The sequence below is a fragment of the Pan troglodytes genome, chromosome X (genome assembly GCF_028858775.2).
Source record: "Pan troglodytes isolate AG18354 chromosome X, NHGRI_mPanTro3-v2.0_pri, whole genome shotgun sequence".
In the NCBI taxonomy this organism is placed as follows: Eukaryota; Metazoa; Chordata; class Mammalia; order Primates; family Hominidae; genus Pan; species Pan troglodytes.
Genome location: NC_072421.2, coordinates 43,632,624 through 43,657,549, shown reverse-complemented (window position 1 = coordinate 43,657,549; position 24,926 = coordinate 43,632,624). Strand labels below are relative to the sequence as shown.

Below are 24,926 nucleotides of genomic sequence, written 5' to 3'. Positions count from 1 at the left end.
GGGAAAATAACCCCATAGCCTTATTTTTTTTTTTTTTTGAGACGGAGTCTTGCTCTGTCCACCAGGCTGGAGTGCAGTGGTGTGATCTCAGCTTGCTGCAGCCTTCGCCTTCTGGGTTCAAGTGATTCCCCTGCTTCAGACTCCCAAGTAGCTGGGACTACAGGTGCATGCCACCACACCCAGTTAATTTTTTGTATTTTTTAAATAGAGATGGGGTTTCACCATGTTGGCCAGGATGGTCTCGATCTCCTGACCTCGTGATCCGCCGGCCTTGGCCTCCCAAAGTGCTGGGATTATAGGCGTGAGCCACCATGCCTTGTCCCCCATAGTTTCTTAGTTGGAATGGACCCCTATAACAAAAAACAGATTAACGGGAGAAAAACAAATGGAAGTATGTCTTTAAATTACAGCTTATATAGCATCTTCAATAAAGAACAGTCAATTTTTAGAGAAGTGACAAGACAAACGAAAAGGACTTTGACAGTAACTTGGGGGAAGGCAAATAAATGTCAGATAAAAGCGAATTAATAAAGCTTGTTAATGTAGATTTCTCTAGTACCATCTACAGGCCAATGAGGGTCTAAAGCTGTTCTGGCAGTTAACCCTTTTCTTCCTGGCAGAAGGCAAGGATACCTTTAGTCTTTGTAAGTGTTTATCCTGCTTTTAAGCAAATAGAGGGAAAGCAGAGAGCTTTCCTGCATCCGCTTCTTCTTAATCATCTTCAGCTCAACAATTCTTCATATTTTGGGGTGACATATTCTGTTCTTCCACAGAGGGTTCCTCTCACAGGAGGGTTTTGTGACCTGCTTCAGGAAACAGTCAGAAAGTCCATACCACATATGCCAGTTCTCAAGTTTTTTCAGCTTAAAATATTCAGTAAGACAAAATGTCAAATTTTGGAGTAACATGTCCTGAACTACATGATGAGCAATATTTAGATAATAAATATTATTACAGTAATATAATGGAATATCACTCAAGAATAAAAAGAATAAACTCCTGAAACATGAAACAACATTGCCGAATCTCAAAAATGTTATCCTGAGTGAAAGAAGCTAAATCCAAGAGTGCCATATTAGTTATATATTGCTGCATAATATTACCCAGACATTCAGTGACTTAAAGCAACATTTATTATCTCAGTTTCTCTGGGTCAGGAGTCTAGGAGCGGCTTAGCTGGATGGTTCTAGCTCAGTGTCTCTCATAAAGTTGCAATGAAGGTTCATCTAGAGCTTTCAGTCATCCGAGACATGATAGGGGTGAAGGATCTGCTTCCATTTTTAATTACATATATGGCTATTGGCAGTAGGCTTCAGTTCCTTGCCACATGTGCCTCCCCATGGGGCTTCTCAGGGCATAGCTTCACCAAGAACAAGTGATCCAAGAGAGTGAGAGTGAAAGAGACTGAGATGGAAGCAACTGTGTTTTAATAACCTAATCTCAGGAGTGATATACAATCACTTCTGCTGTATGTGATTGGTCACACAGACCAACACTGGTACAATGTCGGAAGGGGCTACACAAAGATATGAATACCAGAATCCAGGGATAATTTTGGATCATCTTGGATACTGGCGATCCCAAGGGCATAGTGTATGATTATATTTATATAAAATTCTTAAACAGGCAAAACTAATCTAAAGCTGGTGAAAGCTAACAGATTAGTGGTTGCACAGTGATGGTAGTTAAGGGTGAATGTTTGAAAAGGGGCATAAGAGAAGTTCTGAATTTCTATAGAATATTTATATAGAAATGGGATAGTGGTTACATGGGCGCATATACTTGTCAAAACTCATTGAATAAAACATTTAAAATGGATTCATCTTATTTACTTATTTATTTATTTTTTGAGACGAGGTCTTACTCTGTCGCCCAGGCTGGAGTGCAGTGGCACAATCTCAGCTCACTGCAACCTCCGCCTCCTGGGTTCAAGTGATTCTCTTGCCTCAGCCTCCTGAGTAGCTGGGATTACAGGCACGTGCCACCACGCCGGGCTGATTTTTATATTTTTAGTAGACACAGGGTTTCACCATGTTGGCCAGGCTGGTGTTGAACTCCTGACCTCAGGTAATCCACCCACCTCAGCCTCCCAACATGCTGGGATTACAGGCTTGAGCCACCACGCCCAGCTGATGCATCTTATTATATAAATTATATCTCAAAAGTTGATTTTTTAAAAAATAGAAAATGGAATTCAAATAAAGATACCACTTATAATAGCATACAAATCAAAGCACTTAGAGATATAGAAAAATAGAATTCAAATAAAGATACTATTTACAGGCTAGGTGCAGTGGCTCACACCTGTAATCCCAGTACTTTGGGAGGCTGAGGTGAGATCAGGAGTTCAAGACTAGCCTGAACAACATGGTGAAACCTTGTCTCTACTAAAAATACAAAAAGTAGCTTGGGCGTGGTGGTGCATGCCTGTAGTCCCAGCTACTTGGGAGGCTGAGGTGGGAGGATCACTTGAACTCAGGAGGTAGAGGCTGCAGTGAGCCAAGATTGCACCACTGGACTCTCAGCCTGGGCAACAGAGTGAGACCCTGTCTCAAAATAATATATACTATTTACAATTGCATAAAAATCAAGGCACTCAGAAATATATTTGATAACCTAATCAGCAATCAAGGAAATAAACATTAAACATCACAATATTCAACAGATTAACACACACTGAAAGTCTGACAATTCAGACTGGTGATGACATGGAGCAACAGGAATTCCCAGGTACTGCTGGAGGGAGGATAAATTGGTCTAGCCACTTTTGAAACAATTTCGGCATTCTCTAGTAAAAATGAAATTGTATCCGACTACTGGTGATATACCTGAGAGAAATTCTTTCATGTGTGCACTTGAATACAGAGTATTTAAGCAGTATTGTTCATAAAGCCAATAACTGGAAACAATCTACATGTACTCAATAGTACACTAGACAAACAAATTGTGTTGCATCCAGAAAATACAAAAAGGAAAACCAGGGGAGAATGGCTATATCCAACTGTCACAAGCATTGTTAAGCTAAAGAAGACAGTCACAAAAGACACTAACAATATGACTTTATTCATGTAAAAGTTCAAAAGCAAGGCAAGCCAAACTATGTCATGTAGTTTGAATCCATACTTAAGTTGAAAATCTGTAAAGAAAATGAAGAAAATAATCATCACAGATGGCTAGACCATGGTTGTCACTGGGAGAACGAGAGAAGAATGTGATGGCAAGGGGGACCATAGTAGGGTACTTTGGTGTAGGCATTGTTTGATTATTATTATTAACACAGGTGGTAAAAATAACAGAACTCAGGTGTCCTACTAGTTTTAAACAAGTGTTTGATACTTAATTACTTTATAAACTTTGTGTATTTTTCTTATTACCCTTGACTCCATCTCCCTTTTGTTTTTTTCCAAGCAGTTAAATGAGGCACAAGGTGGTAACTAGCAGTGCATACTCACACAGACCTGCTGCTCCTGTTGCCACTGACATGCCCACAAAGTCTGAGCAGAGGTGGTTGTGCCCAGCCCTCATCTTCAAAATCACTGAGGCCTCCTCTAATAGCATCCTTGTGAGGTGCTGCCTCAGGGCCCTCAATCTTGGACTGTGATTTAGTGAGCATTTTCTGAACACAACATATTTTGTCTCCTAGGTTAAAGGGGGTGGCTTTAGATAAACAGATTATAAATTGTGACAGAAAGAGCGTCTAGGATTGCTAGAAGAGATAAGCCAGCAATGCCATGCTATCTGGCATCACCAACAAAAATGCTGGAACTAACATGGTTGATGTCTTATCACACCAATGTCCTTACATATTAACTCTTTCTTTCTCCTGTAATAGTGCCTCCTCATAATGAGGCTTATGCATGAGTTCCTGGGAGCTGGACTGGAGGACTGAGTCAGGACTGAAATAACTGACTTTGTTTTTGGAAACAATCTACATGTACTCAATGGTACACTAGACAAACAAATTGTGTTGCATCCAGAAAGTATAGAAAGGTAAACGAAGGGAGAATGGCTATATCCAACTGTCACAAACAATGTTAAGCTAAAGAAGACGGTCACAAAAGATACCAACAATATGATTTTATTCTTGGATTGTGATAAGATTGTCCTTTTCCCTCAGATCCTGTCCACTGCCCTTGGCCATATTCTATCCATCTGACTCTTTTTCCCTGATGGAAAGTCCTTCCCAGGAGGCAAATCAAACTCTCACATAAGGAGATATTTCTCTGACTGCCTCCTCAGGATTCCAGACATTCCCAAGCATGTATAAATCCTAGAAAGAAAAGAGGAGCTGAGGACAAAACTTGGGTTCATTTTGCCAAGTTATAACAATTCTACTTGGACACTGTGATGGTGAGGTGCAGTGTTTATAGCCCACCTAGATTATTGTTTTTGATTGTAGCAGCCTATGGGGAAGGTTGCTGTAGAAGCAGACCTATATATTTTTTTCAGATTTCGTCAGAAATGAATACATACATGAGGGTCGTGGCAGAGAGACTTGAGGAAATATGGTATTATTAATGGAAATTTCTGAATGCATAGTGAAAGGCTTAATAAATAGACTAAATTTTTCCTGATGTTTAAAACATATTGTCTAAAATAATAATTTTGGCAAGTTCAATTTTGCAGTATTATCAAAGATAAAGTTTTGCCTTCAATTAAGCCAGGGTCACAAGTCAATCAGATTTCAAGTTAAAAAGGAAAAAATAGTCTATATTGGATCCACCCTGCCAGATTACTGAGGACCAAGGACATTGAAGTCCAGGCTGAGATGTGGTAACCCAGGAGTTTGGGCTAAGTGTGGGGGCTATGGTGCAGAAGACTAAAGCAGGCTGTCTAAGCTTGGGGAGACGGTAAACCAAAAAGCTGTACTTTCTATCCTAATGAAATCAATTGGAAGGTACCTGGCATAGGGATGTCACTAAGTATACTGCTGAGTCTCTTTTAGCATTTCAGAGCATCGTTTTTCCAGTTACTGTGTGTTTTTCCTTCAAATCACACAGCTGTGTTTCTCTTTGAAGGCCCACTCTTGGGCTACTGGGTTTGCTTTGCCTCAACAGCAAAAAGTTTGAAGTGCCTGGGAGTTCACAAACTGCCCTTTTACCCCCACCCTAAAGCCAGTGACCCTTATTCCAGGACTGGCTGGTGCAGGAGTTATAAAGCCCAGCTACTTTCCTTGAAACAGCTCTAACTCTGAGCTGTGATTTACGCAGGATTAGGCTGAGGTAAGGACCTGGCCTAAAACCACACAATTGCTTGCTTCTTCCTCTTTCCTCTCCTGTTTTTCTCACTCTTTTACAAGATTCTCCTGGCAGCACTTCCTTCATAAACAACTTGCACCTGAATCCTCATCTTGCGGTCTGTTTCTGGGTAACTGACAATGATCATCAAAAATTTGTATATACAAATATATGGATAGTGGAAAGCCACTACTTCCACTCACAAAGAAACTTCAAGTATGCAGGTTCCCTTCTTTGAAATTCTTGTCCTAAAAGAGAAAATAAATGTTATTTAAAAAGAAAAGTTGGATGGATATTGAAATAAGCAAATTACATTTCATCTTATTGCATGTATGTTCAGGGTTGCTGAAAATCACATTTCATAACTGGATTAGTAGAGGAAGTAGAAGAAAAATAAGACTCAGTGCTTATCTATTAATAAATGCATATATACGAGGAACTGCTTGAAAACAATCAACTTCGAATCAGGTTCAAATTGGCTGCTGCTGAGAGTGGAAATGAAATTCACCCTCTGAGCCAGTGTACAAAATGTTCTACTTCTAGCTTGAATCATAAGAAAAAAGAAAAGGAAACTCTCTTTTCTTTTCCCTTTTAGAATTGGCTTAAAAGATAAAATACTGTTCTGCTAAGTAAATTCATAGATATACTGATCAGATTTCTGTTTATTTTCAATCCCTGTGCAACAACATTTGACATAAATTGACTTCATGTTCCGCTGCACAGCAAGATTTGTTGTTCATTCTGAATTAACATTATTCTGTAGCATGCATTGTTGCCATTCAGAAGCCAAATCAGGAAGTCAAAATGGCAACACTAATCAACTTTGAAGCTTTTTCAAATTGCATGTTTTGGAAACCCTATACATTTATAACATCATCCGAATTTGAAAAGGTAATCAAACTTCTTCATCATTTCTTGTTGGATACATGCTAGTTTGGCATTAGGACTGTACAATTTTTCTCAGAAAATTCCATTCTGAGAAATCTTTTTGTAGTGGCCATTTGAAAGATCTCTTTGCAGCCCATGGAACAAAAAATTACCTGTTTTAATGGAAACTCTTTCCTCTTAATGACAACATGGATGCTTATACAATGTTATTCCATCTCCTAGGTATACTTCAAGGACCAGGGTAATCCAGTCAGAATCTATACTCTGAGAATCTGGAATAGGAGCTAAGATAATCTTGTGTCAGTCTGTACTGAACTCTGAAAGAGAAAAGGTGTAAAATCTTGGGCACATGGCTGTTGTTAATTAATGCATTAGGTTCCTAGGGCTGCTGTAAGAAAAGTACCAAAAGCTTGGTGGCTTAAAACAATAGAAATTTATTCTCTCACAGTTCTGGAAGCCAGAAGTCTAAAGTCATGGCCCTGCTCTGAGTTTTCTCTCATCCTTCCTTGCTTCTCCTAGCTTCTGGTGTTTGCCAGCAGTCCTTGTCATTCCTTAACTCGTGGATGCAGTACTCTAGTTACAGGGCCATCTTCACCTTGTATATCTTCCCTCTGTGCATGTCTGCCTCCATATCCAAATTTCCCCCTTTTATAAAGATAGCAGTCATATTAGAATAGAGTCCACCCTAATTGCCTCGTCTTAACTAATTACATCTGCAAGGACTTTATTTCCAACATATCTTTATTGAGGGATACAATTCAAGCCATAACAGTTGGGTTCCCATGAAGCTGACCCTGAGATGAGGATACGACTGCAATCAAATCATTAAGTGCTCACAGGAAAAATCAGTAAGGCACTAATGGAAACAAGGCAGGATAAAGGAGGAAGCAAAAGTTCCATAGAAGGTTGGATTACTCAATTTTATCCTGCAACGGAACCCTGGAGTGTGAGTTACATTTTGGAGTTTTTCTGATTAGAGACAAGCAAACAGGGCATGCCTATGCTTTCAGCAATTATCATTGACTAAGGACTGCCTTGGGGGTGGTGGGGGAATGTAAATCCCCAGGCACTTTCATCTCTGCTACATCCCAGCAAATGGGACTCCAAGACTCTCTTGGCAGTCCTCTAAACAGAATTGTAGGTGTGAACTACAATTCCTATGCCCTAAAAGAGAAAATAAATGTTATTTAAAAAGAAAAGTTAGGCTGGGCGCAGTGGCTCACGCCTGTAATCTCAGCACTTTGAGAGGCTGAGGCGGGTGGATCACCTGAGGTCAGGAGTTCGAGACCAGCCTGGCCAACATGATGAAACCCCATCTCTACTAAAAATACAAAAATTAGCTGGGCATGGTGGCACACACCTGTAGTCCCAGCTACTTGGGAGGCTGAGGCAGGAGAATTGCTTGAACCTGGGAGGCAGAGGTTGCAGTAAGCTGAGATTGCACCATTGCACTCTAGCCTGGGCAACGGAGCAAGACTATGTCTCAAAAAAAGAAACAAAATTAGATGGATATCAAAATAAACAAATTCCATTTCATCTCATTGCATGATATGATTTTGCTTTGTGTCCCCACCCAAATCTCACCTCTAATTGTAATCCCCATGTGTCAAGAGAGGGACCTGGTGGGAGGTGATTGGATCATGGGGTCAGTTTCCCCCATGCTGTTCTCGTGATAATGAGGGAGTTCCTATGATATCTGATGGTTTAAAAGTATTCGGCAGTCTCCTCCATCGCTCTGTCTGTCCTGCTGCCATGTAAGATGTGTCTTGCTTCCCATTCGCCTTCTGCCATGATTGTGTTTCCTGAGGTCTCTCCAACCATGCAGAACTGTGAGCCAATTAAACCTCTTTCCTTTATAAATTACCCAATCTCAGGTAGTTCTTTACAGCAGTGTGAAAACAGACTAATACATTGCATGTATGTACATGGTTGCTGAAAATCACATTTCATGAACAGATTAGCAGAGAAAGTAGAAGAAAAATGAGACTCAGTGCCTGTCTATTAATAAATGCATACATACTAGTATCTGCTTGAAAACAATCAATTTCAAATCAGGTTCAAATTAGCTACCACTGAGACTGGAAATTAAATTCACCCTTTGAGCCAGTGTACAAAATGTATACTGGGGAGGGGAGGGAAAGGGATGCAGGTGGGCTAGCCCCCAAATTTGGGGCTTAGCTTAGGAGGGTTCTTGGCTTTTCTCAAGAAAGAATTCAATAATGAACCAGCAGTGAAAGACAGCACCTTTTATTGAACCAGTACTGCTTTTTGTGGAACAGGACTAATGCATAGGCAGTGTGCCCAGAGTTGGCACTTGTGGGCTATTGGCTAGCTGTATTTATATCTACTTTTAATTACATGCAAATTAAGGGGTGGGCTATGCCAAAATCTCTAGAAAAGGAGCATTAACTTCCAGGTAGTTGCCATTGAAAGGGGTGGTAACATCTGGGTCATTGTCATGGCATTTGTAAACTGTCATGGTGGTGATGGGAGTGTCTTATGCTAATGAGCAATGAGGGCAATTAGAGGTTGCTTTCAGCACCATTTGTTGGTTCCAGCAAGTTTCTTTGTTTCATCCGGTTGGGACTAGGAAATAAGTCCTCTGATCTTCTACCTCAAAAACATACCAAAGCTAGGGGATCCACAAAAAAGACAAATTGGAATTGGAAGGTATTTGGGCAGAACACTGATATCTGCTACAAGTCGCATGGCCACCTCTCAGCATGTGGACTGTGTAGCAGAAATAACAAGTCTGCAGAGAGAGAATAAGGAGGCCAACACAAGAAAGAAAACCCTATGACAGAGTCCTTTCTGGGTACCTGATGGCTTTCTTTCCCAACTATACTCTTTCTGAGGTTTTAATGTATTCTTTCCAATTATTTCCACAGTATCCCCCTATATTACCACAATAAATTCCTGCACCCTTCTACTTCTTCTTCCTAAGCTAATAACAGTTGTTTCTATGACTTGCAACCATACAACCCAACCACCAAATATGGCACTTTTCTTGGAATGGTTTGAATGCAGTCCTGCTTGGAAGGTCCTTTGGATTTAAACAAAGTAAAAATGTTAAAAAGATAAATGGAAAAAGGTAACAAAAATCTTTTTGAATAAATATCCCCTCTTTCACACTACTTATAAGGTTAGTTACCTGAATGTTCCAAACTCAGCTCATCACCTCTCTCTGGAAGTTTTTTTTTTTTCTTTCTGTGAATGACACCACCATCCATTTACTCAGTTACCCAAGCTCATAAGTTTGTGTTATTTCCACTCCCCGCACCCTATCAGATTCCAAGACTTGTGGAATAATCTCTCTGTTCTCTCAATTTTCAGTGCTGTCTCCCTGTTTCAAAACCTCTTTACTTACCTTTTTGTGTTATTATTCAAGCAGGTTCCAAACAGCCTTTCTGCTTCCTGTCTCACCTAATTTACTCTGCACACCACTACTGTTCATCTTCACCCAGGCATATATCCATTCATTCCTCAACTATTTACTGAGCACCCATGCTACAGGTAGAAGTGAAAAATATAAATATGGATATGATATTGATAGAAATGGCATTTACTATTGTGCCTTGCATTGTTCTAAGTTCTTTACATGTTTTAGCTTATTACATTATCTTTAAATAATTATGAACAAGGTACAATTTTTGTCTATACTTTAGAAATTAAAAGAGAAAACGGGCGTAGAAAAAGTAAATAATTTATCTAAGCTTGCAGCTTCTCTCACAAGAGGTTCAGTGAGATAATTAAGCCCTATAAAAAACGACTGGAGTGACTATTTCCTCAATTCTTCCAAGAACGTATAACTAACACCATTCTAGTAACATAGGAAATAAATTAATGCATTGTATAGAACAATTGTTTTGGAGTGTTAGTGCTTAATTCTCTGGTGGAACCCTATTAAGAGCAGTCATGTCATGGGACTAGCAAATGATAGTTTTGGTCTCAGTCTGTTGACTCTGTGCCCATGCTCTCAGCCACTATGAATTGCTGAGACATGCAATAGTGGACAATGTTCATTGTCACAGCTGTATAGCACCCAATTCCTTCCTATTGTTGAGATTCTCTCATTTCGTATGGAGCCTTGTCTTGCATTTAGAAAGCTGAAATTGTCCTCCCTCTCTCTGCCCTATGGTAGCCAGGCATATACCAGTAATTCAGATTCCATCATGGGGGTCTGCAATTTGAGACTGGAAAGAGTAACTCAGTGACACAGGGAATGTTAGGGAGTCCTCACAGTCACTGAGGCCATGTCAACAACATTGTAACACAGTAGTGGTGTCCACTACATGAATAACAGCATGCCAGCCAGAGAATCTTACAAGGATATGATTTGTCCTCCTGTTCTTGGCCCTTTGATGCTCTCTTTGTTTCTGTTCAAGTGTACTGCAGGGTGAAAAATACATACAGTCTCATCAGATGTGATAAGAAGTTGGCCTAAAATATTCAAGATTATCAAGAAGACTATTTGAAACATGGATTTATGCCTAAAATTGTAAATGCTGGTTCACCTCAACCTAAGATTACATATTTTATGTTCATTTTTTATGTAAGGTCGGCCCTCTGTATCTGTGGGTAATGCACCCATGAATTCAAACAACCACAGATAGAATTTTTTTTTAATTGGGTCCGTAAAGACATTTTTTCTTGTCATTATTTTATAAGCAATATAATAAAACAACTGTTTTTATAGCACATTATATTAGGTATTATAAGCAATCTACAGATGATTTAAAGTATGTGGGGAGATGTGCATAGGTTACACATAAATACTAAGGCATTTTACATCAGGGACTTGAGCATCCATGAATTTTGGTATTTAAAGGAAGTCCTGGAGCCAATCGCCCATGGACAGTGAGGGAGGACTGTATATATACATATATACAGTTATGTACAACATAACATTTCAGGCAACAATAGTTTTGCATATATTGATGATGATCCCATAATATTATAATACCATATTTTTACTGTACCTTTTCTAGGCTTAGATACACAAGTGTTAACCATTTTGTAGCAATTTCCTACAGTATTCACTAAAGTAATGTACTGTATAGGTTCATAGCCTAGAAGCAACATGCTATACCATATAGCCTAGGTGTCTAGTAGGCTATCCCATCTAGGTTTGTGTAAGTGCACTCTCTGATGTTTGCACGACAACAAAATTGCCTAACAATGCATTTCTGAGAACATATCCTCCTCATTAAGTGATGCATGACTATATATACATTATATAGGATGAAAGGAAGCATTATTTGTAGTTTAGCATTATTACACATTAACTCTTTAAAGACAGAGCAGCTTGTTTCTAAACATGTGCCTCTTAGAGTTGTGAGGATTACATTTATATCTATCTATATCTTTATATCTATATAGCTGTATATAGATACGTAAATGTTAGAGTGTGGTGAGTGACTATTTATAATTGTATAAATAAATCCATGTTTCATATATTTTATATATATATATGTATAATAAATACACTAAAGAAACAGATGCACTGGGGAAGGGGACATATGCTTTTCTTTTTAACTGACATTGTAGAGGTCTCTAAGCTTTTTTGATCAAACATCCTAAATTTATCGTTTAAAATCTCTCATGGTATCTTCTAGGGTTTTAAAAATTTCATTTCGTTATATTTAAACATTTCACATCTTTGGAATTTATTTTGGCTAAAGGAGTGAAGGAGGGATCCCTCTACTGTTTTCTCTCCCCACCACCTTATTTTCTAAGGCCAAACCAACTCTATGAATTGTCAGTAATCCATCCTCAGCCTCATGTTATAAAAAGTATCTTCAAAATATTCTGTAAGACATTTGTTATAGATCATTTATTTGCTAAAAAAAAAATTGTGTGGTTAAGGGAACATGAGGTTTCAGCTTGCTTGGATTTAAATCAAGAGTCTCAGAGATGGTTTACATGGATTTTGCAGTGCAGTCTGACAAGACTGGCCTGATAGTCTTGCAGTAAAGCCCCACGTGCCACAGGCTTCTTGAGTGATGACTTGGCACTTGCTCTTCTTCTCCTGACAAAGATTAACAGCTACAAATTGGTTGCCGTCCCCCACCCCCAGCCTCTTTCTGCCATGCTGACCACCTGTTTTTTCTGGGACTTTTTTTGTTCAAGGCTGCCTCCCTTGCCTCTCTGTGTTGGAGTGGCTTCAAGGAGGCACTCTCAGTCCAGCCCAGCCTTATATTAGAACTTTCTTTGTTAAGTGAGGGATTTTTCTGCCACTTCTTTTTGGAGAGCTCTGTGCTCTATTCAAGTTCCAGAGTTCAAACTTCAGTTTTAATAACCAGTAGTTTTGTGATCTTGGGCAAGTTACTTACCATCTCTATGCCTCTGTTTCATTGCTTGTAAGTAGGGAAAATAATATTACCTATCTCACAGGGTTGTCAGGATTAAATTAGTTACCACTTAGAATATTTCTTGGTATATGGTATATCATTGATACTTAACAATGCTCTTTAATATGTGGAGAATTTTAGGTCTATCTTGGAATCTATCCCTGTTTAGGTTTCAGTTCCACTGCATTTGGCTGGTATTTGTAGGGGGCAAGGCCCTTGGCCCACTGAAGTTTCCCTAAAAATCACTGGCATAAGGCATATTGATTAATAGGAGAATAGGTATACATATTTATTTAACGTGTATACAAAGGAGCCTTCAGAATGAAGATCCAATCCCCCAGTGAAGTACAGAAGCTTATATAAGCTTATCTTTTAAAATGTATTCATTTATTTTTAGAGATGGGGTTTTGCTCTGTCACTCAGACTGTAATGCAGTGACGTGATCATAGCTCATTATAGCCTCCAACTTGTAGGTCAAGCTATCCTCCTGCTCAGCCTCCCAGGTAGCTGGGACTACAGGCACATGCCACCATGCCTGGCTATTTCTTTTATCTTTTTTGTAGAGACAGGGTCAGACTATGTTGCCCAGGCTGGTCTTGAACTGGCCTTAAGCAATCTCACCTCGACCTCCCAAAGTGCTTAGATTACAGGGGTGAGCCACCACATCAGGCCCTTATATACCATCTTAAAGTTACAGAAAGAATGGGAGCTTGGATCCTTGCAAAACAAGAGAAATTCTATTGAGGAGCAGTAAAGGATTACTAGAGAGAATGAATGGTTGGGGAACAGAGATTACCTGGTAAGTGGTTCTCTTTAGAATGTGAATGAGTCTAAGAGACAGACATTATCTTATAGAGTCTGTTCAGGTGTGGTTACATTCTTGGTCTTTTTTTCTGCAATAGGTAATGAGATAACAGGGAGGGGAAGAAAAATCCATTGTTTTCCTTGGTGAGTTCAGACTTTAGGCAGATAAAGGAACTTCAGAGAACAACTTTATCCTATACTTTTTTTTTTTTTTTTTTGAGACGGAGTTTCACTCTTGTCGTCCAGGCTGGAGTGCAATGGCGCGATCTCGGCTCACCACAACCTCTGCCTCCCAGGTTCAAGTGATTCTCCTGCCTCAGCCTCCCAAGTAGCTGGGATTACAGGCATGCGCCAACATGCCCGACTAATTTTGTATTTTTAGTAGAGATGGGGTTACTTCATGTTGGTCAGGCTGTTCTTGAACTCCCGACCTCAAGTGATCCGCCCGCCTCGGCCTCCCAAAGTGCTGGGATTACAGGCATGAGCCACCGTGCCCGGCATATCCTATGCTTTAAGAGAGACTATTATGGGAACTGAGGAAAGTCAGAGGGACCTTAAAGCTTCTTCAGTTCACCGTAACCAAATGTCATATTTTGAGGTATCAGTTTTTGAGCTCCAACATATTCTTTTTGGTTATAGTTTGTTGTGTGGCTCCTTCCTTATTTCATTAAAAATAAAACTTTCTTCCATTTATATTTTTTCTTTTGAAGGTCTATGGTGATTGATTTAATATGGGAAGAATATCTCTTCACCTCAGTTTTTCAATGTAACCTAAAGAGATCATTTTATTGTAGGGGAGGAAAAAAATATTTTTACCACGTAACAAAAGACAGATTAACAAGAGAAAAACAAAAAAGTTTATTAACATGTATGTCTTATGTATACATTGGGAGATACTGAGAGCAAAAAGTAAATCTCAAAAAAATGGCTTTGAATTCAGGCTTAAATACTATCTTCAGTTGAAACAAAGAAAGAAGGGTGTGGAGGGGAAGCAGTTAATGGGAATGTGACTAGAAAAAACATGGTAAACAAGGGTAACATTTTTTATGCAAATTTAAGCAGGTACCTTCTCCACTGATAAGAGTTTCTAGTGATTTAGAGTAAGCCTTCTCTTTCTGGTATGGAGTGGGAGACACCCTTACAAATGGAGTTTTTTTTTAATAGATGTGAATTTCTCTTACAAAAGGGTAACTTCTCTGTTTTTAGAGCTTCTCCTGTGTCTGTAGTTTCTTAGAATAATCAACTGAAAATAGTCCTTATGCCAAAGAGGCATATTTTGGGGTGGCATATTCTGGACTCCTACACTATACATATATAACACATTTATAGTTATAAGAAGAAAATATATCATTTCTCTCTTTCTCTCTCTCTCTGCTTGAATTATTTTCAATATTTGCTTGAATATTTCTTAAAAACACATTCATTTATCCGGAAACAATTCAGATACCTTGAGGTGTTTTTCTTTGTTGTTCCTCTATTGTATTGTTTTTATTTTAGAAATCTCTAAACACTCATTTTATAGAAATGCTATCCAATTTGAAGAGTTGGGGAAGAGTGTGATATAATCGTCTTTCATTTTCAATAATTAACTGCAAACTAATAGGTACAGTTTTATTTGGGTAAATTTTAAAACCCTTTTCTCCTGCAATTGTACAAATAGAAATCTATAGGCAAGAGCCATTAGTCTTTATTTTCCTAATATTGTTTTGTGTAAATGCAGCAGTTGTCCTTTCAGATTCTTTCCCTTTGAGCTTACATTGTGTTTCTCCATACAAGACAGGGCTAATTTCTCAAAATATGCCTTATAGAGTTGTCGTGAAGATCAAATCAGACCAAATCATGTAATGATTAAAAAACAATAACACTTAGAACCATGCTTGGTGCCTGGCATGCAGTAAGCACTCAGTTAATGTTTGCTATTATTGTTATCCTCTTTTGTCCTACAGGAGGAAGTTTCTCCCTTTAGAATGTCTTCCTAAACATTGAGTTGTGGTCATTTATATCACACACAGAGCTCCCTTCTGCCTTCTATCTCCTTCCCATTTTCAGACACCCACAAAGAAACCCCACAGGGATTCAACAGCATCCTTTTGTGGCCCTTTTACTAAATTTAAGTTTTGTGTTTTATCCCTGCTTCCTTGTCTTCCTTTATTCAGATTAGAAAACACTTGGTGAAATCATTTGTAAACTGTACTTGAAATGCAGGGTTCGGATGCCCCTGTGATCCACACTTTGAGAGGTAAAAATGGTTCAGTGCAGCTGTTTGTTTGAACTTGTTGAATATCTATGGGTGGAACCTCCGTTTCTGATTATTTTATGTCTGAATAACACCTGGCTTAATGTTTTGAAGGCGTAGCATTGAGCCTTGGCAGACGTCCATTTGAGGTTTTGTTGTTGTTGTTATTGTTAGCTATGTGACCCAGGTGAGGTACCTAAAAGCTCAGTGCCTCAGCTTCCTTATCTGGATGGTAGGGATAACTAACAATAATGACTATCCTACTGGATGAAGGCGAAGATTAAAGGAGTTAAGTAATAGCACATTCTAAAGATAAAATATATTATTATGTTGTATTATTTTATTATTGTTAAATAAAAATTATTCATGACACTTGTTAAAGAACAGTGAGGCAGACTATATTCAGAACTGTTGCAATAGGTATAGGGACCACTGTAATGGGGTTTTGCATTTGGGGAGAGAGATTGGGCTCAACTTCAAATATAACAAGGAAAAAGGGAATTTACAACCCAGGATGAGGGGTGGAAAAAAGGCATTTCATGCAAATGAACTTTAAAAGCAAGCAGGAGTAGCTATTCTTATTTCAGACAAAACAAACTTTAAAGTAACAGCAGTTAAAAAAAGACAAGGAGGGATATTATATAATGGTAAAAGGCCTTGTCCAACAGGAAAATATCATAATCCTAAACATATATGCACGTAACACTGGAGCGCCCAAATTTATAAAACAATTACTAGTAGACCTAAGAAATGAGATAGACAGCAACAGATTAATAGTGGGGGATTTCAATACCCCACTGACAGCACTAGACAGGTCATCAAGACAGAAAATCAATAAAGAAACAATGGGTTTAAACTATACCTTGAAACAAATGGACGTTAACAAATATATACAGAACATTTTATCCAATAACTGCAGAATACACATTCTATTCAACAGCACATGGAACTTTCTCCAAGATAGACCATACGATAGGCCACAAAATGAGCCTGATAGATTTAAGAAAATTGAAATTATACCAAGCACTCTCTCAGAGCACAGTGGAATAAAACTGGAAATCAACTCCAAAGGGAACCTTCAAAACCATGCAAATACATGGAAATTAAATAACCTGCTCCTGAATGATCACTGGGTCAAAAACAAAATCAAGATGCAAACTAAAAAATTCTTCGAACTGAACGACAGTAGTGACACAACCTATCAAAACTTTTGGGATACACCAAAGGCGGTGCTAAGAGGAAAGTTCATAGCCCTAAATGCCTGCATCAAAAAGACTGAAAAAGCACAAACTGACAGTCTAAGGTCACACCTCAAGGATCTAGAGAAACAAGAACAAACCAAACCCAAACCTAGCAGAATAAAGGAAATAACCAAATCAGAGCAGAACTAAATGAAATTGAAACAAAAAAACCCCAAAAGATTAATGAAACAAAATGCTCATTCTTTGAACAGATAAATAAAATTGATAGACAATTAGCAAGCTTAACCAAGAAAAGAAGAGAGAAAATCCAAATAACCTCAATAATAAACGAAATGGGAGCTTTTACAACTGACACCACAGAAATCCAAAAGATCATCCAAGGCTACTATGAACACCTTTACACACATAAACTTGAAAACCTAGAAGAGATGGATACATTCCTGGAAAAATACAACCCTCCCAGCTTAAATCAGGAAGAATTAGATACCCTGAACACAACAATAACAAGCAGCAAGATTGGAATGGTAATTAAACAATTATCAACAAAAAAAGTCCAGGACCAGACAGATTCACAGCAGAATTCTACCAGACATTCAAAGAAGAATTGGTACCAATCTTTTTGACACTATTCCACAAGATAGAGTAAGAGGGAACCCTTACTAATTCATTCTATGAAGCCAGCATAACCCTAATACCAAAACCAGGAAAGGACATAACCAAAAAAGAAAAGTGCAGATTGATATCCCTGATGAACATAGACACTAAAATCCCTAACAAAATACTAGCTAACTGAATCCAACAACATATCAAAAAGATAATCCACCATCATTAACTGGGTTTCATACCAGAGATGCAGGGATGGTGATGGTTTAACATACACAAGTCAATAAATGTGATACACCTAGGCAAAAATTTACATTTTGACAACATCTGCATTTTACCAATAATCTTTAAGGCTGTTTTTATTTCTGAAAGATTAAAGTCACATGAACTAAAAAGTACCATAGCTTTTATCTTCCCTTTAAAAAATATTTCATCCAAGCCCTTATCCTTCTTTAAGTCAATTAATTAGAGCTCTTTTTTATAGACATCACACACACAACACATGTATAACCACACAGACAGGCAGAAGAAGATCCAGTAGCTATAAAATTTTTCCTTTGCCAATCTCCTAATTGCATTATTGGCTTCTGGGTGGAGCTCATTAAGAGCAAGGCTAGGAAAGCATGTAGTTTCTAGGGTCTAATAAACAAGTGTAGCTGGAAGACAAAAACAGATTTTGGGAGGGATCTATACACCTCTAATTCCTGGCACTCCATAAGGAAAACAGGTGTCTCTAAAAATTGAATCTGTGGTGCCTTTTCTGTTTTTCCCAAGAGTCCCAGGCCATCAGAAATTATCTTAGAACCTCTCATGCATTCAGTAAGAGTGGCAAGGCAAAATGGAATTCAGTCGACTGAGAAAAAAACCTTTTCCCAGCAAAACAAGATCCAAGAAGAGAAAACCATAAAGTCCTTTTAAATATACCCATAACTTGGATATCCACTTTTAATTAAGCTGAGTGCTCTTTAAGAAAATCCTTTTAAGTCCCTTATTACCCGACTTTAGCCATGCCAAGTGGCCAATATTTCTGGCTTTTGAACTTTACCAAAGGTAACCTCCCAACTACTCCAAGAAAGGAAAATACAAGGTGGTTCATGGAGGGGAAGAGAATCGACAAATGGCAAAGGTCACACAGATATCAAACCAGAAAGGACTCATTCCCTAAGCCAGGATTGAACCTGGGCCACCACTGTAAATGGTGGAGGCTGAAACAAAGCATTGCCATGTGGTTACAGGTCACACTCCCAATAATTTAAAACAAGATGGAGGCCTTCAGCAAAGTTTGCTACTGACCAGTTTGCTGGGCTTGAACAGTGGACCTATGTAATCCTAGGCCTACATCCCATCCTAAGGTACCCCTCTTTCCGACAGAACCATAAAGAAAAATATGCAAAACACACCAGATTGAGTATAGCTTAAGACCAACCTCAAAAATCCTTTTGTTTTTAAATATAATTAAAACTTTACAGAGAATATAAACAGTGATAGTTGGGATCCTGGCCTAGTCAAACGTCTTCTAAAAGGAAAATAAAAAAGCCTGTCACATAAAAGTTAATGCCTGGCCTAGTGGAGAAAAGAAAAAAACAGCTTAAAGTGCAGAGTTGGAAAGTGTATTAGTCTGTTTTCACACTGCTGATGAAGACATATCCAAGACTGGGAAGAAAAATAGGCTTAATGGATTCACAGTTCTATGTGGTTGGGGAGGCCTTACAATCATGGCAGAAAGTGAAAAGCACCTCTTACATGGTGGCGGCAAGAGAAAATGAGAATCAGGTGAAAGGAGTTTCCCCTTTTAAAACCATCAGATGTTGTGAGACTTATTTACTACCATGAGGCCAGTATGGGAGAAACTGCCCTCATGATTCAATTATCTCCCACAGGGTCCCACCCACAACACTTGGGTATTATGGGAACTACAATTCAAGATGAGATTTTGGTGGGGCACAGCCAAATCATATCAGAAAGATGCCTGGGGAAAGAACTGCTTGTTCTTATGTAAATGGTTTCTTCCAACAGGGAGAAAAACTTAATTGCTGTTTCTTCCCTGGGGCTCAGAGCTGGACCCCTCAGCTAGGGGAGGGGAGGCCAGGTGAGGGGAAGACATCATGGACGTGTGGTAGGGAACACTGGCCAGCCTGCCACGTGGGGGCCTTGGGCCATGTGCTCCAGCCCCACCTGGGAGGGGAGGGGAGCAGGGAGTCATGCCTGCAGCCATTGGGGTGGGGGTGAAACACCCCCAATATTGTGAAAGAAAGGATAGGTGCCAGTACAGTCTCAAAAAAAGAAGGAAAATGCCATAGAAATTCTGGATTGGACCGAGACTGACACTGCTGACCCCTGAGAGCAACGAGGTGGGGCACAGTTTACCCTCAGAAGAAGTCCAAGGACAAAAAGTCTCAGAAACAAAAGGGACAAACATTTTTTGGTCTGCATTTTACTCACCTTTCCTCATGTACCAGTATGGGTCACCAAAATGATCCAGGATCTTTCGCTCCTTAGTTCAGCTAAAATCCAGGTTCTTGTCACAGGACCAGGAAAAATTAGGCATACGGACACATTGAAAGGTGAGGAGAGCGGAATTTATTAAAAGAAAGCTCTGAGCAAAAAGAAACCAAAAGGGGTCCTTCCAACACGCATCCACCTCACAGATTGAATGCCAGGCCACCACACACACAACCTGAAGAGGCCACGCTCCTCCCCACTGCATAAGGAATGAATCCCCAGTGGCTCCACCCCATTCTTCCAGTGAGCAGGCCGGCCCCCAGTCCATTGTGGGCATGTCCAGACAAGGGCCTGGGCAGGTTCTCTCATGTGCATAAAAGCATCTGATGTAAACACTTGTGGGGTGGTTGGGAGATTCTCCAGGGATCCTCCCTTAGCTGCCTCCTGCAACTATCACCAGGACTAAGAAGTTTCCCATAATTTCAGACAAGTTTCCTTTGAAGATTGAAAATACACTGCGTATTGTTTTGGTTCATAGGAGGCCGTGTCTTACAGTGGCTAAGTATATGAACTTTGGAGAAAAAAAATGACTTGGATTTTAATTCTGGTTATGTCACTTTCTAATTATGTGACTTTGGGCATTGCTATGGTTTGAATGTTTGTGTGCCCTCCAAAGTTTATGTTGAAACATAATCCCCAATGTAACAGTGTTAAGATGTTTGGCCTTTGAAAGTTTCTTAGGCCATGAGAGCTTTGCCTTCATGAATGGATTAGTGCCTTGTAAAAGGACTGGAAGGAACAAGCTAGGTCCTTTTGCATTTTGCTCTCTGCCACATGTGGCTTCAGCAAGAAGGCACCATCTTGGACACAGAGAGAGCAACACTCACCTAACACTGAATCTGCTGGCATCTTGATCTTGGACTTCCCAGCCTCCAGAATTGTGAGAAATAAATTTTTATTATTTATAGATTACCCAGTCTGTGGTATTTTGTTATAGCAAGATTAATGGACTATGACAGGCATGTTAACTCTCAGATCCTCAGTTTTCTCAGGTAGAATCTTTGAACCTAGTACCTACCATATAAGAATGTTGTAAAGACTAAATTAGATGATGCTTGGAAAAGACCTCACATAGGTGCTCAGTGTATTAGCACTGGAGTCTCTTCCTTGTACTTTGAAATGTACCTGCTATGGTTTGAATGTTTGTTCCCTCCAAAACTCATATGGCAATTTAACTGCCACTGTTACAGTATTAAGAGATGAAACTTTAAAGAAGTGATTAGGGCATGTGAGCTCTGCCCTCGTAAGTAGGACTAATACCTTTCATACAAGGGCAAGTTTGGCCCTCTTCTTTCTCTTTTCCCTTCTTCCATGTGATGGTGCAGCAAGAAGACCCTTGCCAAATGGTGGCACATTGTTATTGGACTTCCTAGCCTCCAGAACTGGGAGCCAATACATTTCTATTTGCTATAAATTACTCAGTCTATTAGTCTGTGGTTTTCTACTATAGCAACACAAACAGACTAAGACAATCACTTGTACATATCATGATGCAATATGTGAGAAATGCATCCAACTGTATCAATATGACACAGCAATTAGGACTAAGAGCTAAGATCATCTGTGTCAACATGACTTAGTTATTTGTTCCAAAAAAAACCTTTCCCAGGGATGATAAAACTGCAAACCAATAAATAGTTTCAGTCTTTGCTTCAGGAAATTCCTACAAGTCACTTTATCTGAGACAACAGCCTGCTCTCCTGAAAAACAATTTATATATTAAACGGTTTATTTACCAAGGCGTGCTTCAAGACCTTGTGTCTACCAATCTTAAACCATTATGTTACAAACTGCTCAGTCTTGATCAGGATACCACACTGAAATCCACACCTTAAACCAGACCCCAGATCCTTTAAATATCCTCTTTTGATCTTCTGATTTTTCTTTTTTTTTTTTTTTTTTTTGAGACAGAGCCTCGCTTTATTGCCCAGGCTGGAGTGCAGTGGTGCACTCTCAGCTCACTGCAACCTCCACCTTCCAAACTCAAGAGATTCTCACGCCTCAGGCTCCCAAGTAGCTGGGATTATAGGTGTGTGCCACCATGCCAGGCTAATTTTTATATTTTTAGTAGACATGGGGTTTCACCCTCTTGGCCAGGCTGGTCTTGAACTCCTGGTCTCAAGTGATCCATCCGCCTTGGCCTCCCAAAGTGCTGGGATTACAGGCATGAGCCACTGCAACTGGCCTGATCTGATTCTGATCTGGCCCCTGGATACTTTTCTGGCCTCATCTCCTATGATGCCTTACTTGCTAATTGGAGCCACACTGACATACTTGTTGCATTTCAAATGCTCCAGGAATACTCACACCACTGGATTTTATATTTGTTTGTCCCATGTATATCCACATGATTCACTCTCTTATTTCATTCACATCTTTGTAAAAATGTCTCATTAGCAGAGTGACTTTTCCTAAGCACTTCATGTAAAATTAACCCTCCAAGTACTGTTTATTCCTAATTTGTGTTTCTCTATAGCACTTATAACCTATTGTATAGCTTTATGTGTGTGTATATACATGTTTGTCTATCTTCCTCTCACTAGAATGCAAGCATCATTAGAGAAGTGACTTTACTTTTGTTTGTCATTATATCCCTAATACCTAAACAGTGCCTGAAACATAGTGATTAATATTATTTGATGAATATTTGATATATATTTATTGTGAATAAATATTTGATGAATATTCATTATATGGTTTGGCTGTGTCTCCACCCAATCTCATCTTGAACTGTAGTTCCCATAATTCCCACGTGTCATGGGAGGGACCTGGTGGGAGGTAATTTAATCATGGGGGCAGTTATCCTCATGCTGGTCTTCTCATGATAGTGAGTGAGTTCTCACAAGATTTGGTGGTTTTACAAGGGGCTTTCCCCACTTTTGCTCAGCACTTCTCCTTGCTGCCACCATGTGAAGAAGGATGTGTTTGCTTCCCCTTCTGCCATGATTCTAAGTTTCCTGAGGCCTCCCCAGCCGTGCTGAACTGGAGTCAATTAAAACTCTTTCCTTTATAAATTACCAAGAGTTGGGTATGTCTTTATTAGCAGTGTGAGAACAGACTAACACAATTCATCAAGTAAATATTTGACAAATAAAGAAATGAGGGACAAGTGAAAGTATAAAAAGACATGATAGAGTCTCAGTTGTTGACACTTGCTAGAAGCAGCCATTTCATCCAATCCAAACTTGGATGCCCTGTTGATGTTTCTGGCATGAATCAGACTGTTTAGAGCAGTGCTATCCAAAATTGATCATGTCATTTCTTGCTTAAACCCTTCAATAGTTTTCTATTGGTCAGGAGTTGGTAAACTATCACCTGAGGGCCAGATCCATTCTGATGCCTGTATCTTGTACACAGAGTTTTATTGGATCACAGCCATGCTCATTCATTTATGTATTATCTATGATTATTTTCTTGCTATAACAGCACAATCGAGTAGTTGCAACAGAGACCATATGGACCACAAAGCCTAAAATATTTATAATCTTGTCTTTTACAAAAAAAAAAAAAATTCTGACCCCTGCTATTGGCTAAATTAAGTACAATGTTCTTCGGACCTGTCTCATACCTGGAAGAACAGCAGTATGGGACTTAGCTAAGAGTTTGGAATTATGTAGGTTCTGTAGCGGTCAAAGGAAAACTTTCCCATTGCTGTCTGAAGTTTTGCCGAAAATCACTGACAAAAGGCAGATTAATAGGAGAAAAGACTTACATATTTATTTGATCATAGTTTTTTACATGACATGGGAGCCATCAGAATAAAGACCCAAAGATACAGGGAAAACTGTCCATTTTTATGCTTAGGTTCAACAAAGTATGGATAGCTTTGTAGAAATATAATTGGACAAAAGGTATGATCTAATGCCAACAGACTGAGTGGGGAAACCCAGCACGTCCTTTCTGTCTGGATTCTTCTTGGCCTCTTTGAGCAACATTCTTTCCTTCTGGGTGTGGGACAGAACCCTCTCTTGATTAGGGCTCTTATGACCTACAATTAAACAAGGTAAGTCAGATAATTTCTTTTTTTTATTTTTATTTTTATTATTATACTTTAAGTTCTAGGGTACATGTGCACATTGTGCAGGTTTGTTACATATGTATACATGTGCCATGTTGGTGTGCTGCACACATTAACTCGTCATTTACATTAGGTATATCTCTTAATGCTAACCCTCCCCCCTCCCCCCACCCCACGACAGGCCCCAGTGTGTGATGTTTCCCATCCTGTGTCCAAGTGTTCTCATTGTTCAGTTCCCACCTATGAGTGAGAACATGTGGTATTTGTTTCTGTCCTTGCGATAGTTTTCTGAGAATGATGGTTTCCAGCTTCATATGTGTCCCTACAAAGGACATGAACTCATCCTTTTTTATGGCTGCATAGTATTCCATGGTGTATATGTGCCACATTTTCTTAATCCAGTCTATCATTGATGGACAGTTGGGTTAGTTCCAAGTCTTTGCTATTGTGAATAGTACCGCAATAAACCTACATGTGCATGTGTCTTGATAGCAGCATGATTTATAATCCTTTGGGTACATACCTAGTAATGGGATGGCTGGGTCAAATGGTATTTCTAGTTCTAGATCCTTGAGGAATCGCCACACTGTCTTCCACAATGGTTGAACTAGTTTACAGTCCCACCAACAGTGTAAATGTGTTCCTATTTCTCCACATCCTCTCCAGCACCTGTTGTTTCCTGACATTTTAATGATCACCATTCTAACTGGTGTGAGATGGTATCTCATTGTGGTTTTGATTTGCATTTCTCTGATGGCCAGTGATGATGAGCATTTTTTCATGTGTCTGTTGGCTACATAAATGTCTTCTTTTGAGAAATGTCTGTTCATATCCTTCACCCACTTTTTGATGTGGTTGTTTGATTTTTTCTTGTAAATTTGTTTAAGTTCTTTGTAGATTCTGGATATTAGCCCTTTGTCAGATGGGTAGATTGCAAAAATTTTCTCCCATTCTGTAGGTTGCCTGTTCACTCTGATGGTAGTTTCTTTTGCTGTGCAGAAGCTCTTTAGTTTAATTAGATCCCATTTGTCAATTTTGGCTTTTGTTGCCATTGCTTTTGGTGTTTTAGACATGAAGTCCTTGCCC

The 24,926-nt window shown here is 39.2% G+C and overlaps 1 long non-coding RNA gene across 1 annotated transcript; it reads right to left on the bottom strand.

Annotated features, from left to right (window-relative positions):
• Positions 1-2,856: 2,856 nt before the first annotated feature.
• Positions 2,857-20,027, bottom strand: LOC134809296 (uncharacterized). The gene is made up of 3 exons (XR_010154696.1): positions 19,763-20,027; positions 6,278-6,442; positions 2,857-5,485 (listed from the first exon to the last, which is right to left on the bottom strand). It is a non-coding gene; the product is annotated as an uncharacterized LOC134809296 (long non-coding RNA).
• Between the last annotated feature and the right edge of the window lie 4,899 nt (positions 20,028-24,926).